Consider the following 14,197-nt stretch of genomic DNA (forward strand, 5'->3'; position numbering starts at 1 on the left):
AAAGTGGATCACCTGGAAATTAATTGTTCAGAGCAAGTGTTGCCTCTATGAAAAGTCCAGTAATACTGAAACACCATTTAAACAGTACTTCAAAATAAACAGAAGAGAAAGTTTCAGAAAGGCACCTGTGTCACATTTTATTTGGTTTGGAGCTGTTATTTTCCCCCTCCTTTTTTGTTTAGAGCTAATTTAATGATTTCTGCATCTCACCTGCACATTTTTGCAGGTTCTGATTTCATTGCAGAGGTGGAGCAACACCAAAGAAAGCCAACAGAAAGGTTTTTCTCAGCATCATGGGGTTTTTGACCTCAGTGCACCATCTTTATACAAATACAAACAGAGAGCTACTGTCACAAGGCACAGCTATGAGAAGACTCCCATCAGACCTTCAAGTCCACCCAAGAAGACCTCTTGGAGAAAGGCAAACATCAACTCCAAAAGGCGCTGTCCCAAACTGAGCTGTGGGGACATCAAGCTCAGATTACTGATGGGGTGAATGCCAGATGTCCTCCCAGGTCCCAGCTGTGGAACTCAATGTCTTCTGCCACGCACAAAGCAATCTCTGATAATTTCTGCCTGCTGACATACAGGGAGAGGCTCCTTGCAGTGCACAGAAAAAAAGGGGAGTTGCCCATGAGAGACAGTCCAAGGACAGCAGATAAAACTTTGCACACAGAGAGAGACTTGAAATCATCAAATCCATGGAGATGCTGCAAAGAACATGGGACCTATTGGGGAGTAGAGTCTTGGAGTCAACTGATCCCCTCACACCTGTACCTGGCTTTCAGCTTCACCCTTCAGAGCCAAAGCTTTGGACCACTAAAGCTCAGGCTACATTTTGGGTCACACAGCTAGCTCAAGAAAGGTCTAATCCCAGCTCCTTGGGAGTGCAGCAGGGAGCCCCTCGGCTCTTCCTTGCAACACACACAGAGTTGCAACACTCAAGACCCCTGAAACAGCCAAACCCTCTTACAGCAGCACCCCAAGGTGAGAAAAAAGGCTCAGGAACTCATCCTGGATGCAGAGGTTGTGCAATTTGGCACACAGCAACGCACACACCTGACTTGGTGCTGGTGTGAGAGCCCAAGTCCAGGTGCAGGAGACATAGAAAGTACCCAGGCAAAGAAACCCCAGGGCAGGGTAAGGGTTAGAGCAGCCCTGGGGAAGGCCAGGACGTGCAGGCAGGGCTGGGATCTCGCTCCATAGCTCCAGCTGCAGGTACCTCCGCGTGCATTGCGACACTTGACAACTCAGCCCCACGAAGCCTCGCACCTCCCAGCTTTCACACAGCACATGATTGCTCGGCAAGCCATAAACTTCCCAGAAAAGCCATGGAGCTGCACAAAAGCCTTCTCCTAACGCACGATTTGCACCAGCCCTGCAGTCTCAGCAAGTGATATGCTGTCATAAAACCCATTCTCATGCTATTACACAACTCCTCACCAACACCCAGTGCTGCCCTGCTCGGGTTTTATTTGCCACCTTACCCGAACAAGGAGGATATGTTCCAGTTGCACAAAATGCAAACAGGGAGCCCTGGGCCATTCTGCCACCCACGCAGTTAATTACACCTTTGACAGCCAGCAAAGGGCTGGGTGTAGAGGATCCAGGCCCTCCTGTGGCTCGCAGAGACACGAAGACTGGCTGGCACCAGGAGGCATGTCCCACCAGCACCCTGTATCATGAGCTGGGCGAGACATGAGTTAACTTTTACAGACTGGGTGTTCACAAGCCTTAAAGGAATTCCCTGGGTTTTTTCCCCCAGCTCCAAAGCTCACACACATGCACAGATTGTGCTTTTTTTGCATAGATTACTTTGAAGCAAACTTGGCACACGAGGTTTTCAAGCTTGTGCTGTCAAAGAGCTAAATGTTTGGGGGTTGGAACTAGATGGTCTTTAAGGTCCTTTCCAATCCAAACCATTCCACAATGCTGTGAAAGTTACTTCAGTGAGAACCATTCAGATAGTTATAACCAGGTTTTGTGATCTGCACATTCACCAAATTCCTCTTCCCTTCCCAAGATTCTTCCAGATGGACTTTTTTCTCTCTCAACCCAACTACATTTAAAGGCAAAAGCAGTGCTTGGCATAGAGAAAGAAAAACAAGCACTGGCCTGCTACAAGCCTAAATTTATGGCATTTCTAGGGTCTGGTTTCAGTGAGCAGTTTCCTTTCACTCAAGTCCTCCTTCTCCAAGTCATTGCTCTCTCAATCATTAATTCAATCTCTGAAAAATTAGGCTTTGTCTTTTCTGTACAGAAATCTCATTCTAAAGAAAGGCCAGCATGCCTGCACAATTTTCTTATACTGTGAATGTGATGGCTACAGAAGAATTAAGAAAAATATAAACCTTCTAAATAAAGAAGAGCCTACTTGATTAGATACTAATTGAGAAGTACATGGCTCCTACTAATGAAAATTTATTTCTAATAGCATGGGGGATACAGACATACAAAAGCTCTTGTCAGCTTGGTGTTTTTGGGGTTTTGTTTTTTTTTTTATAGTAGCACAGTTGCATTCCACATACATTAATATTATACCCAAGAAAAAGAAAAGACAAGATGAAGTTACCCAGAACTTTAGTCTTGGCTCCTTGCTATAATATCCCAGGGCTGATGTATGCTTGCTGCCACTGGGCTTGTCCTCTCTGGCAGAGGCTTGGGGAGTGGTGGGAAGAGATGATAGGAGATGATGTTGTTTGCCACCCTAAGTCTATAATTGACTGACACAGCCATTTAGGGAGCGTTGCTGCTCCAAGGGGAGTGTTCACAGCAAATTGGGTTATTTGGAGTAACCCCAACCACAGATTTAGGCTCACCATGAAGATTTCCCCACCCTCTTGGCCACCGGTGACCTGAAGCTCCAGCAGACCAGTGCTCCAACCCAAGGGGCTGTCCCATGCCACAGACACCCAAATTCACAAGGCTTGGTGCAGCAGGAAAATTTGCCAGACAGACCTGCTGGAACCCAGCATCACCCTAAATCATCAGGAGGGGTGGCTGCTGTGGATTCCAGCCCTAAACCCCCAGGCTTTACCCTCAGATACTCCCTCACCGCCCCACAACTCCAGATGTGTTGCCTAATACCAGACATTGTGGCTGATGGTTCTCTGTTGACCACGTAGTTATTTAGAGTTGTAGGTCAGCACCCTGATTTCCAGGAAAAATCCTAAGAAACAGTGAGGGGGAATAAGGCCATGGTCTTATAGGCCTCAGTGGGACATTCCCAGAATATTTCTACTCCTAGAGTTGGTGCCCCACAAAGAGGAGGCAGGTCAACTACTTGAAGGTCCTCAAGCTTTATGCTTGATATAGTTTTCTTCCCAAAGCACCGGGAAAAGTGGCTTTTCCTCAGCTGGAAACAAGCACCACAGCCTTTGCCAAAACCATTTCCATGGATTTGTACAAGCAGGCTCCCAGCACTGAAGGCAACATGTCCCCATTACCAGCTACCTTCATTGGCACTGAAGTCAAAACTCTATTATCAAGCAATTTTTAAGCTTCTCTTCATGAGTTACAACTCAAATAACATGGGCCTATATGGGGCAAAATTTAGGGTTTTTATTGGCTGTCTAGAAATTGGCATTCATGTACTAAGTTTTACCATCTAACATGCAGCTTCTCTCTTCAAATTTAGGGTTTACCTCAAGTGAAATCAACACTCAAAATATTATTTCAGCTCCTGCATACAGGTGAGCATGATCCAGTTTCAGCAGAGGGCTGGAAAAACCTCACCTACCCATATTTTGGATGTGCTAAAAAGAATGTACAATAAGCATAAATCCTATGGAATTAATTTGGATTTCAATGTGAAGTTTTATGAGGCTGTTATTAAACAACAAAACAAAAAAAATCTGAAAAATAAACAAAACAAAAAACCTCTCTTGGGGTAATTACCCAGGCTCAGCACAGCACCAAAAAAAAAGTAATTCATCCCAATTAGAGTTGGGACCCAGGCATAACAAACAGACCCAGATCTGTTCCCCCTCTTCTTGCGGGGTGAAAAATTCAGGGTTCTGCTCTGATCCAACAGAGAAGAGGGACAGAGGTAGCTGAGATGTGGGGCTGCATCTCAGTCCCCATGAGCAGGATGAGGTGTTTGTGCAGGGAGAGCTGGTCCTCAACCACCCTGAACTGCCTTGTGGACCTCTGTGTGCACACACACACCATGCATTAAAACACAAAAGTAACACTTTCTCAGACCTCTGGATGTTTTACTTCATCTCAGTATCACTTACAGCCACCATAAATCAAGCAGTCCACCCCCTCTCCTTCCCTAATGTTTTATAAACTGCAGAAAGTTGGAGTGTTTTTTGGCCCAACAGCCTACATACACCATAATAAATGCCTCTCCTAATGTTGCTTTATTTTATCAATATTGCCAGACTTCTTAATGTGACTCTAAGCTCCTGACTAAGAAAATATATTGTCTGTCATATTCTGTATTTACTTTTCCTGCAAGGAACAATGATGCTCTATCAGCACCGGCCCAGGGTAACGGAGGTCAAAGCCTGTTAATTGGAAAAACACATGGTCTGACCAGCCAGCCCCAGACCCTGATGGATAACCAGCACCCCATTCACAGCCACCCTTTTTTGGGCTTGGGACATGCTCTTGCAAGAGGGGCTCAGGCAGGTGATGCCCTGTTGCTGCCAGGTGGGAAACAACACCTAAAGGATATCTTAGAATGCACTATGGATGAGTTTTGGGGGGAGGAAAAAAAAAAACCCTCCAGCCAGGGTAGCACAAGGTTGGCTTGCCTTCAGGAAATGCCTGGTTGTATGCAGCAGCTGTGGTGCGAGTAGTACAACAAATTCACTTACTGAATGACAACAGCTTTATTGGCAAGCCAATTCAATTAAAGCCACTGCAACCAACAAAGTCGCAGGCAGCGCTCGCCGCATTACGAATATGGAATCATGCCTATGTTTCCCCAAGTGCCCTCGGCCCTCCCTGTCCCTCTGCATGAGAGGGAAAGGGATGAATGAATTAGGCTCAGATGATGGTAATTAATGGCTTGGCTGTCAGAGAGGCATTTTGTCACCCCGTGGTTGAAAGCTCCATATTAGAGATGAAGTCCCAGCACTGCTGAGACAGGACGGCCCTCCTGCCGGCACACTGGGGCAGTGCTGGTCAGCATTGATCAGCCTGGCCTGCTATTGATAGGTAAATAATATGTTCATTTTTCATCTTCACTAAACACGTCCTTCGGGCTACGGTGACGGGAGCTCCAGTGTGAGCTTATTAAGAAAAAAAAGTATCCTTAATGCTGGGCTAAACACAAAACAAATATTCTTATAAAATATACATAAGAATTTATTTTAGCCTTCAGTAAAATAGATAAAACCCGGATTTTTTTTCTCTTCTGAACACTAAAACTTTGCTTTCTAAGGCAACATTTGAATCTTCTCCTGCACATGGCATGAACGAGACTGATTTTCCAGATTCTCTGAAATGACCCAGGTATCATTGCTTTCTGAACCATGACAAATATTTAGGTGGTGCTACCCAGCTAAAATGACAAGGGTACCATTTTCCCTAAAATTTCAGTAAGAGAAGAAAATGAGTCTTAAGTGTCAAAGTATTTTGTACAACTTCTCTCATTAACTCACTTATGAAAAAGCTTAAAAAATAAAAAGAAAATAAAAAAAGAGGGTACTAAAATCTTCTGGGCAAACCCCTTGAAGCCACATAGAGTTCTGGTAACATGGCAGTGAGGTCAGAGCAGACCAGCACCCAACCCTGCACATCCCTGAGCACATGGCAAGCACATGTCCCACCCAGAGCAAGCCCAGCTTTGCTCCTGGCTGGTGGCACCCACCACCACCCCTCACTACAAAGGGTAACCAGGACTCACTAATTCTCATTTGGCTTTCTACAGAAAGAAAAAACCCTTTAGAGATGCATTCCTGCTCTCTCCTTCCTGGCTCCTCACTTTCAAAAACCCAAAACTAGCTTGACAGCCCCAAAACTCACATCCCTTTTAAACTTGGATCAGAGGCAAATTGAATTCAAAGCAGTGACCAGGAAGCACAGAGTGTTCTGGGCCTTTCCTCAAGTTTCTTGTTATGAAATTGTTATGAAATAAAATCCCCTCTTTTCAGAGCACACCAATGTAATTGCCTGACTGCTTCCCATGTCAAAGTGACCAATACTTTCTGCTCCTCTGGGAATGTAAAACTGAAGAAAACATCACTTATTTGGACATTTATTGTGTGACTCGTTATTGTACATTAAACACTTTTATCCTTAAAATAATGGCCTGGCTATTACCAGCCACAAGATTCCCACTTCTCCCTTCAGTTCGAAGACGAGGGCATCACTGCAGCTCCAGAGGGGTGATACCCAACACTTAGGGATCATCCCTCTAAGTGGAAAACATCCCTGCTCTGTTTGTGCTGCAGAAAAAGAGATGCCTTTTCATTTCCAGACAGCATTTCAATATTCATTAAGCAGCAGACTAATGGCATAGTCCTTAGTCGCTCAAACAAGGACTGATGAGTGCAGCTCCAGGTCCGCAGGGGTCAGGGATGGTATTTTAATGGATAAGCCTTTATCTTGCCATCCTGGCTGCTGCTGTGACTCAGAAGCTAAAGCCTAGTCCTCTGTACCACAGATGGAAGGGCAGAGGAAGGAGTGGCCAAAATAATTTCTAGATCCCTGAAATTCCTCCAAGGCAACACCACCAACTTCACCCACTGGATGAGGATGCCTGAATCCAGGCAGGGCCAGCAGGGTGGATAGCGGGATGGACACCTAACAGTGCACAGCCACACTGGCCTGGGCAGTGACTCATTCCCAGGGTGAGGCAGTCCTCAAGCATTTTCAAACCAGTCCAGCCAGTTGTGGTGTGGGTTTGCCAAGCAATGCACAAAGCTGACCTTTGCTGGGGCTTTCAGAGGGGAGGAGGGTGGTTTGGGAGAGAGATAGAACAGGACTGTGGTGTCCTCAAGTGCAAGGGGATACGATCCTACAGCAAGAGCCATGAGATGGATCTTTGTGTCCCAACAGACCTGGGTTGAGCTCTGCACCACGCAGACCCCAGATACACCCCTGGATGAGCTTCCCCAGCACTTCTACAGGAAGGAAAATGGATGAAAAGGTGTTCCCCAGAACAGTCTTTGCAGGGGGGAGGGGGCTGTGAAGGGAATAACAGGACAAACATCTCCTCCTCTTTCTTTCATCCACCACAGCCACAGGCAGCACCACCAGTGGGGACACCCCAGCTCCAAACCCTCCTGCCCACCCCTCCCCAGCCCCATCCTGCCACTTGCAGAACTGTGCAGGGAGGCCATTTCGACAGCAAAGTCCAGCAGTTTAACACAGCCTGGTCTTCAGCCACCACATTTGCTTCTGCAACTTCCCCAAGGCAAAGAGGAATTAACCCGTAGTGTCATCCCTGACTCACCAGTGAGGGAAACACCAGGCATGGCACAAAGCTGCACATCAGAGAGGCTGAGCATTCCCTCCCTCTCAGCACTCACAAGAGCCACTGATTTCTCCATGCAATATGGTTTGGCAATTTCTTTTTAGTTTATCAACACTCAGCAACCAGCAATGAATTTCAAACTTAAAGAAACTTTAAAATGTTCTGCCCACTACAACATTGAAGCACAGCCTTTCCAAAGCCAAGAATTTCAGGTACAAGAAAGAAAAAGAAAAGAAAAAGTGTTTCTGCCCAGAACAGAGCAACACATCTTCTTACAATGAACAGCCCAGCAGCTCTAGAGCTGCATTCAGAACAGCGGTACAAAACCCTGCACACCCAAAGTATTTCTCATGCCCAGATGAAGGGCTCAGCTGAGCCCTCAGTGCCAGGGAGCAGAAAGGCTTTGCAAAAACTGAATGCCTAGCCCACACGGGGCTCTCCCCTCTGGCAAACGTGGGAGAAGGACTGTGATAAAACAGCTATTGCAGATGCCACTCCATGGGCACGGGGAGATACTCCAGAGATAACAGCTATCTGCAGAGCTGGAATCTAAGGACAGGAGTGCTTTAAAGAGCAACAGATACAAGAACCACTCACCTGCCCCATGGAGAGCAGCTCCCTGGCAGACGTCCTGTCCTTCCCAGCAGGAAAAACCCACAGTGGTCACAAAGACAAGGGTGCCCCTGTCTCTCAGCACGGTGCACAAGGAAAATTCAACTGAAGCACCTCAAAAAGTCTCTGTCCTCTGTAAGCACATCCTCTCTTTTCTCCTGAACAGCACAGCTTTTCTTTCCCACATCCAGAGCTTGCTGGATACTCACAATAATCTGGAACATCTAAGCACCAACCTCGCACAATCCCGGGGGAGTTTGAGCCCAAATATGTCCTTTTCCGAGCTGTTAGCCGTGCTTTTGTGAGGGCTGGTAATCAGCACAGCGAGGAACACCTGGAGAGGGGCAGTGCCCCACCTGAGGGCAGTCAGCGCAGCTGGAGGTCATTAACATCCCTGGCCAAGCAGGGCAGCCTCAGTGCTGTCTGAGCACACACCGTGGTTGTTGGGACAGGTGCCTGAATACTAAACGATGTACCCTTGTGTCTCCCATCCTCCCTGTCTCTGTCCCTATTTCTTAGCTGCTCCTACCTCAGCTCCTTGGGTGGCTCCTGGCTCATCCCTGGAGCTGTCAGAGGAGCCTGTGGCCTGCAGCCAGCTCTGGCCTCACAGGTCAGCCCCTATGGGACAGTGAAGTCCCAGCAAGTGCTGGTATCACCCTTGGCTCAACCCCCGTCACTGAGCAGCTTCAGTCTCACTGTTGTTTTCCTGATGGAGACAGCATGCTGCAGCGTCCCTTATCCACAAGTTTCCCATTTAATATCATCCAGGAGTAGTTGTGTTTTGGGGACATGAGCTCTTTTTCCTGCTGAAGGTCACTGCATTATCAGCACATTGTTCCTTGTCTTCATACCCAGTAGAAATTCTTGCAGCAAAAGCTTTGCAGAGCACAGACCTGAGTTAATCAGTAGAGAGGACAGACTCCTTCAATCCAGAATTTACAGAGATACCCAACAATTAATATTTTTGAACCATCAGCACTGTTTTTTCTAATAAATGGGGAGGGAGCTGTGATGTGTCAGGAGCTCACAGGAGTCCTGAGGTGCAGCACTGCATGCCGAGCATCACCGCCCACCTCTTGTGCAACCACCAGCTTTCAACAGCACAAAATTTTGTTACCAAGAAGCCCTCAGTGCTCACCACTAATTGAACAAGACCTGTCCTGACCTCAGTTAGGGGAAAGTGGACATCCCACATTGGTATGGGAGGTTTTGTCTTCATCCTCCCTGCCCACCTATTTCTCTCCATGCCTCTGTGCAGCCCATGGACCCAGCACCTAATTATATATTAAGTAAACATCCTCTCTTTCTAAAGAAGAAAATACACAGTATACATCTGCTTTAATCAGAGTTTAAAGGAATTTGGCACTCTGGAATAGTAGAAGGTATTGAAAGAGGCATTGCCAAAATAAAACTCCATGGTATTTTAGCAACCCTGGAAAGAGATTGGGGGGGAAAGCCCTGCTGAGTAAAAAGTAGCTTTTTACACCAAACTGACAAATTATCCCTTAAGATAAAGCCTTAAACAATGTTGGTCAGGAGGGAGCAGCTCACCATGCTGGCTGCTCCATTCCCTGGATTTGGCAGAGGCTGCTTTCTGAGAGGCCGGTGGTTCACCACAGCAGGCTGAGCATCCACAGGGCACAGCCAAAATACCCCAGCCATTAACTACAGGTTAATCATATTTACTGCAGCTCTGTTGTTCCAAGATTCTCAGACGAAGGCTAAATTCAAGAAAACTTAAAAAGAAACAGATCTTTGGCGCTGACTTATTGTTAATGCAATTAGGATGAGGGAGAGAATCTAATTACCAAGGACTCTCACTTCTTCCCTGTGCCCCAGGCTGGGTTAAAGAGGAAGCTCTCAGTGTAGTAACTGCTTTCTGGTTTACTTTACTTCTTAGCACAGCAGTTGTTGAAACAGCTTCAGTGTTTTCTCAGCTGAATGTTTATGTCAGTACTGAGGAAGGGATGAGTTGATTTGGACATGTCTAGAGTAAAGGAAAGAGGTATAAAAAATACAGACACTAGCTTGAAAACAAATCACCCCCAAAATGTTTCAGAGGAGTTAGAAATGCACCTGAGGCTGCAGTGTGGTGGAGGAGAGGCCAGAGGAACAGGTCATGCATGTGGCTGTCCCCCCACTTCCCAGAAGCACAGGTAGGAAAGCACTGCTGCAGTGCCAGGATGGTTTGCCCTCAGGCCTGGCCCATGCAGAAAACCAATCCTGACGGGAGCCAGTAGCACAAATCCTGGTGTTAAATCCTGTTAGCTCAGCTTGGTGGCACGAGGTCTTTAACCTGCAGCAGGGGATGCCAGGAGGGGCAGTGGGCAGTGGCCAGGTTGTGAGCCCAGCACTGATGGGCCAGAGCTCAGGCAATTAAAGTACATTAAATAATAACTGTACCATAAATGCAAGGCAGCTGCTGAGCTGCACACCCTCACAGCCACCCCAAACTCCTGCAGCCAGCACCTCGACCATCCATTGCAAAAGTGCCTGCAATTCCAAGAGATAAGGTGTGCGCATCTTTAATTACTGCTTATTATTCTTCTCTCCACAAACCTTGAACTCTAATTCTTGAAAGGGTTCTCTATGTGTTACAAAAATACTCTCATTCTGTTTGTTTGTTTTTTGTTTTTTTTTTTTTAACATTCCAAGTGTGGCAATAAGTATGTAAAAGTGTGTGTTGATTCCCACCCCTTGTGTGCCCCATGAGGAGGGAGGACATGGGGGTGCATTGGGGGCCCATTGACCTCCTTGAAGAGTGGTTTTGGGGCTGGGTGGGGAGAAAAGGAGGAAAAATGCTGAGCAGAGGACCAGGGTGGGATGCAGACAATGGAAAAGCATGCATCTCCAGCAGCCCAAACTCTTCTTTGCTCATCCGTGGGGCAAAGGCAGGGCAGGAGAACTTGACACTGTTTGCAGCAAAACAAAACAGATAAAAACTCCAAACATGCAATACAACACCTTAAAAACATTCCCACAACCCTTTGCCAATCCACCTAAATCCTGACCTTGAAGAAAACACCCCACATTGTCCCTGGCTCTGGTGAGTCGTGCCAAAACCTGCCCAGCAGTGCAGGGAGAAGGGCCCCGGCTACAGGGGCTCCGGGTGGGAGGAGCAGCACATCTCAGCTGGAGCCACTGGCAAAGATCATCCCCTTCCTGGCTGCACCTCCCTGGCCAAGAAGGACTCACCTCTACCTTCTCACTGCAGCACAGGAAGCATTGTTAAAATTTTTTAAAAAACAGTAGTAGCAAGTATTTCCAGGATTCCCACTGATTTTGAGGCTTCGAGAGGTGTTCATTTTCTTCCTATAAAGTAGAAGAATATAGGAGAATGAAGAAGAAGGGAATGAAAGGAGAAGTGAGCTGGTGGCCCTGGTCTGCAGACAGGTCTGCTGCTCCAGCCCCAGGGCCAGGGTTGCTGGAGCAGGTGAGAAGTCAGACCTTGCATCATGCTCGTGGTGAGGTGTAAGGGAGGCGTGAAGACAAGTACCTCTGGAAAGACTTCTGGCAACAAGCAGAATCTCTGCCACAGTCTTAAAAATAACCCAAACCAACAAACCAGACTAAAAACCTACCTGGGAAGATTCTGGCTGCGGCTGGATGTACCCAGGAGCCCTCAGCCAGTTGATCCACTGCAGGCAGCACAGGAACTGGAGGAAGCACCTGTACCCACCTATAAGGCAGCCACTTGTGCTGCTGCAAATCAGTAATTCCCTATTTTCCAAGTCCTTATCCTCAGCCACCTCAACACACACAGCGAGTACGTCCCAGCGGCATCCAGCCCCACGGCATGTCCCAGGGAGCTGCAGTCCAGCCATACCAGGAGCCATCTCTGGAGGGATGGCAAGCCAGATATTGGGCATTACTCCATCGTGGATAAACCCTGCCTGCAGCCTCTCCTGAGCATTCCCAGTGACAGAGAAGCCCAGCTCCTAGGAGAGGCCAGCTTTCCACTGGTCCCTGGGCCTTTCTGGTGGTGCAAACCTCTGTGTGCAAGGGTTGTAAGACACAAACACATTGCCTGCTCCCAAAAGCTAAAGGCTTTCCAGGGACAAAACACAAGCACAAAGGGACACTGGGGTTTTTGGTTGTTTTTAGTTATTTTTTTTAATAAGCCAAGGTGCTGTTTGATATGGAATGCTCTTCCCAAGGGCTGCTGGAGCCACACACGGGCACAGACCTGCATTTGATCTCCCAGGGAGGTTTTACAATCACTTTCCCAACCTGCTCACCAGCTCTGTTCTCCAACACACCGCCCCTTATCTGCTCCAGAGAGCGGCTCCGGGATGCAGGAACGCGGCTGTTCCTCTGCACTCCGTAATTGCCAACGCCAGGGAAGGACATCCTTCCCCATTTCACAGCTCTGGAGCTGCGTAACCACAACCGCCTCACCGGCGGCCACGGGAGGATTTCCCCCGTGCAGATGTTCGTCCCTGCCGCCCACACCGCGGCTTCGTGGGCACGGCCTGGGGCACCCGATAAAGCAGCCAAGGATTTATGAGGCTCCTTCTCCTAAATCGACAGGAAAGGGGAGGTATAGGAGATGCAAGACGAGGTGGAAATGGTGTGGAAAGTTATCACCAGGGTTTGTCCACGGGCTTTATATTGGTGGGATATTTATCCTTCGACTTCCCACAAAGTTCACTTTGGAAACGACAAGTGAAAGTCTCGTCACTCCACAGCCAGGTGATTTTTTGGCCACACCATGCTCCAGGTGCTCCTGTGCAGATTCAGGAGATGGTGGGGGGAGAACACCACTGAAACAGCTCTTTTATAGGTCTGTGGATCATGGTGTGTCTGCCTATCAGAAAAGGTTGGTCTGTTGTTGTTTTTTTAGAGGGGCGGGGTGGGGTTTAATGGGTGCTTAATACTCTGTGCAACAAGTGCTGAGCCCCCTCAGTGTGCCTGGCCAGCAAAGCCCCATAAATATTCCCAGGCTAACTACCCATGGCCCCATGCTGCTGCCCAGATGGACCACTAGCCCTGTTAGCTGCTGAATTTATGATTCTTTAAAAAAAAAAAATAAAATAAAAAAGGAAAAGGTACACAGGATTTATTTTATTTCTTAAAAAAAATTTCCCTCAAAGCAAGGAGTTTTTTACTCAGGGCCCAGCCAGCCCAGTGCCTGACACAAGCATTACCCAGCACTATTTTATGGTCTTTGCTGGCTGGGGGCACCAGTGCTGCTTTAAAAAGCAGCAATATTCCTTGCAAACAGTGGTTTTGAAAGAAGTATTTGATTGTCAGAAAGAGGGATAAGGAGGCAGCCTTGGGATGAGAAGCTTCAAAGCACGGCAGAGACCCTGCCCAAGCTCAGCTGTTGGGGACCAGCTGGAGACCAGGGTTTTCCCCAACACATTAAAACCCCAGTTATTTCACGCCCTGAACCCCAGGCAGCAGCTGAGGTGGGGGAACAGAGCCTGACCCCAAAGTCAAGCTGCAGAGCCCCCATCCCATTCCAGTTTCACGCCCAGAATTGGAGAGATGCTCTACAGTGCCACAAAATAAATAAAATCCTTGGGTTTCAAATGAATGTATTTACCTGGTCTCACTGTTTTGCTCAGCCTGTGACCTCTGCACATTACATAGGAAAGCAGTATAATGCCCCTCTGAAAAGCAATCTTCCAGGGTAGGGCTTCTTGTTTTATTTTCTACATTTAAAAGGACAATTCCGGGCTCTGGATGGCTCCGGTTTGCAGGTGACTGAACCAGCTCTTTTGTCTTTAAGGGTGTGAAGTGAGGGTACCACATTTTCTGTGCTTTTCTGAGCAAGTCCTGACCTTTCAAATCTAAAGCTGCATAGAGAGTAGGCCTGGTATTTGGAAGCTCTCTTTTTTATGTGTCCCAGTTGTCCCCACCTTGCATGTCAAGTCTTTCTCCTGGCTCGAGACTTGAACTCCAGCATGTGACAAACAGCAAGGACAGAGCCAAGGGCAGCAATTACACCATCTTCCAACTTCAGAGGGGAGCAAAAAATAAAATAACTTCAAAAAGCTCCAGGAAACAAGCAATGGCCAGGAAACCCAAGCTAAGCAGATATGGTTAAGCCTCAAATCACTTCCATTGTGAAGAAGTGCCACAAGCAAAGCACCCAGAAGTCTCGTGGTCCTTTTGCCACTGAATGTTTTTATAACGACAAAGCTGGTGGCA

The sequence above is a fragment of the Taeniopygia guttata genome, chromosome 3, assembly GCF_048771995.1.
Source record: "Taeniopygia guttata chromosome 3, bTaeGut7.mat, whole genome shotgun sequence".
Classification (NCBI taxonomy): Eukaryota; Metazoa; Chordata; class Aves; order Passeriformes; family Estrildidae; genus Taeniopygia; species Taeniopygia guttata.